The sequence below is a fragment of the Helobdella robusta genome (assembly GCF_000326865.2).
Source record: "Helobdella robusta unplaced genomic scaffold HELROscaffold_26, whole genome shotgun sequence".
Taxonomy (NCBI): Eukaryota; Metazoa; Annelida; class Clitellata; order Rhynchobdellida; family Glossiphoniidae; genus Helobdella; species Helobdella robusta.
This window is the reverse complement of record NW_008704349.1, coordinates 2,124,012-2,127,673: the sequence shown is the minus strand read 5'-3', so window position 1 is coordinate 2,127,673 and position 3,662 is coordinate 2,124,012.

The window sequence follows — 3,662 nt, the reverse complement described above, 5'->3', positions numbered from 1 at the left end:
TGCGGTGTATTGTATGTTTTTTACATTTGTATTGTATATTATGGTCTTGATTGTACGTTTCTGCTTTGTATTGTATGATTTTCATATTTTTTGTATAATTGTTTATTTGTATGTCTACGTGATGCGATTGTTGCATGTATCAATTGTTTTGTTTTTTAATTATACATGAAACATACCTACATGGTATGTGTTAGAGGTTCATGTTCATTTTATTACAATAAAATCGTTCGATGAATTTACAGAATTTCTACTCTGCATTGTCTTTCTCTCTCTCTCTCTTTCTCTCTCTCTCTCTCTCTTTCTCTCTCTCTCTCATTTTCTCTCTCTCTCTTTCTCTCTCTCTCTCTCTTTTCTCTCTCTCTCTTTCTCTCTCTCTTTCTCTCTCTCTCTTCTTTTCTCTCTCTCTCTTTCTCTCTCTCTCATTTTCTCTCTTTCTCTCTTTCTCTTCTTTTCTCTCTCTCTCTTTCTCTCTCTCTCTTTCTCTCTCTCTCATTTTCTCTCTCTCTCTCACTCTCTCTCTTCTCTTTTCATTTTCTTTCCCTCTCTCTTATTTTTTTCCTTCTTCTTCGCTCTCAACCTTGCTCTAAGTTTAATGACGAACAAATTTAAGCGTGTATCATGCACCTTGTTCACGTTGCATACAATGGTTACATGAAAATTTTTTGGTCAACAGTTTGTTGACCAATCTTTTTGAAAAAATTATAAAAAATTATTTTTTTTTCAAATGGTTATCAAGAGTGATTAACCTAACACGTATCTCAGCTGCCTGGTTATATTTCAATTCCAGAATAATGACTAAAAAAAAATAAGCTCCCTTGATTTTTAAGGAATTAATGATTTTTAAAATTATTAGATAATGAATGAATTAACAACTGAATGAATGGATGCATGTATGTATGTATATATATATGTATGTATGCATGTATGTATGTATGTATGTATGTATGTATGAATGTATATATGTATGTATGTATGTATGTATGTATGTATATATGTATGTATGTATGTATGTATGTATGTATGTATGTATGTATGTATGTATATATGTATGTATGTATGTATGTATGTATGTATGTATGTATGTATGAATGTATATATGTATGTATGTATGTATGTATGTATGTATATATGTATGTATGTATGTATGTATGTATGTATATATGTATGTATGAATGTATATATGTATGTATGTATGTATGTATGTATGTATATATGTATGTATGTATGTATGTATGTATGTATGTATGTATGTATGTATGAATGTATATATGTATGTATGTATGTATGTATGTATGTATATATGTATGTATGTATGTATGTATGTATGTATATATGTATGTATGAATGTATATATGTATGTATGTATGTATGTGTGTATTTATTTGCTAGCGTGTGCCAACGGACAATAAGCCAAATCATCCAACCGCATCCAAAGTCAACAATAAACATTCAGAACCTGGCTTACATTGGAAAGCATAACCCATTATAATAATAATAATAAAAAACAAACAAATAATATGACATTTTATTATTATTGTTATTATTATTGTTGTTATTATTATTATTGTTATTATTAATAATATTATTATTATTTCTATTATTTTAATATTTAACTGTAATTAAACTAGCACATAAAATATGAATGAAGGTAATGACGATAAATTGTTTCATTGATTAGATTTAAAAATTTTAAAAGCGTTATTATTATTATTAATAATAATATTATTATTATTATTATTATTATTATTATTAACCAATAAAAAAGCAATAACATTCGGATAAAATAATAGTAAAAATTGCTCAAATATAAGCCAGCACATCAATTTAAAAACCATCCGTGCATTTAATGGCGGTAGCTATAGCTGGCAAATATTATTATTATTATTATTATTTTAAATATATTTATCATAATAATATTTATTAATATTATTATTTTTATAGTTATTATTATTATGAGTAGCAGTAATAATAGTAGTAGTAGTATTTGTAGAAATAATAATAGTAGTAGTTTTTGTTGTAGTAGTAATAGTAGTAGCGGCAGCAGTAGCAGTAGTAGTAGTAGTAGAAGTTGTATTAATAATAATAATAATATCAAAGAGTAGACATTTTTACGATAGTAATAGAGAAGCCTTAGAAATACACACACCGCCCGTCAATCGCATGTCTGTTTTTATTTAATACTGCAAAATTCCTGAAAAAATAAAAAATAGGAAAAAAAATTGAGAAAAATTTGAAAAAATAGATGAATTTTTTTTTATTGCCGTGTTTTTTGATCGAAGCGAGGTTTATATTTTTAATTTGTTTTATTTTTTGGCAAGATTTTAGGTTTGTAAAAAAAAATATTTCTTTAAAACGCTCATTGTATTTTGTTTAAGTGTGCGCGTGTGTGTGTGCGCGTGTGATTGCGTAGTAGTAGGTGGTAGTAGTAGTAGTAGTAGTAGTAGTAGTAGTAGTAGTAGTAGTAGTAGTAGTAGTAAGTGTGTGCGTACGTATTTGTTGTAGTATAGTTATGTATGTGTATGTATGCGTGTGTGTGTGTGTGTTGGAGTGTGTGTATATGTGTGTACGTGTTTGTAGTGAGTGTTGAGTGTATTCTTGGCTGTACGTGTGTGTGTGTGTGCGCGCGTGTGTTCATAAAAATGTTTGTTTTATTTGTTGGTTCATTACTTCGTTCATCCGTTCATTCTCCTCCAGTCTGACTGAACTGTCTAGATTAATTATCGGTCACAAACTCAAATTTATTTACGATCTTCGTTTTTTTCTATTTCCGGTGGCGGCCATTTTGTTTTTTTTGGTTTGGTTGTTTGTTTGTGTGTCCGCTGTGGTTTTGACCTGTTTATATATGTTCGATATATGGTGACTCGCTTGATTGTTATTTGTGTGTTTGTGTGCTTTTGTGTGTGTGTGTTTGTGTGTGTTGTGTGTGGTGTGTTTGTGTGTGAACGAGTACATAAACAAATGAACGATTGAATGAGTAGATGATTAATTTGAAAAACGAATGAACGAATGAAAAATAACTATTTGAATGATTTAGTAAATTAACGTACGTACGAATGATTAATTGAATGAATGAATTAATGAATTAAGGAATAAATGAATGAGCGAATGAATGAACAAATAAATAGAAAAATAGATAGTTGATTGAGTTCGGAATGAATGCGAATATTGTGTGTTGAAAAATCTGAGAATTAAACTACTTTTATAGAAATAGATTGAAAATAAATTGAAATAATACCCCTACTAATATTACAACTACTACTGCAACTACTTCTGCTACTAAAACAACAACAACTACTACGACAACAACAACAACAACTACGACACAACAACAACTACTACTACTACTACTTCTAGCGGTAATACTACTATTACTTTTACTAGTATTACCACTTTTTTAACTCTTACTTTTACTACTGATGCTGCTTCGGCTACTGCTGCTACGTGTAGTAGTAGCCACATCAGCCACAACTACGGCTAATACTACAATAAGTTATAAATACTAACAACCGCCGAAACGCAACTAAATTAGCCACGAAAACACCATTACACGCTTACAGAATGGAAAAATCAATCATACATAAAAGGCGATTAAAAACAAGAGCATCAACAAAAAATGGAATGAGTGAATGAATGAATGAATGGATGAATGAATGAATGAGTGA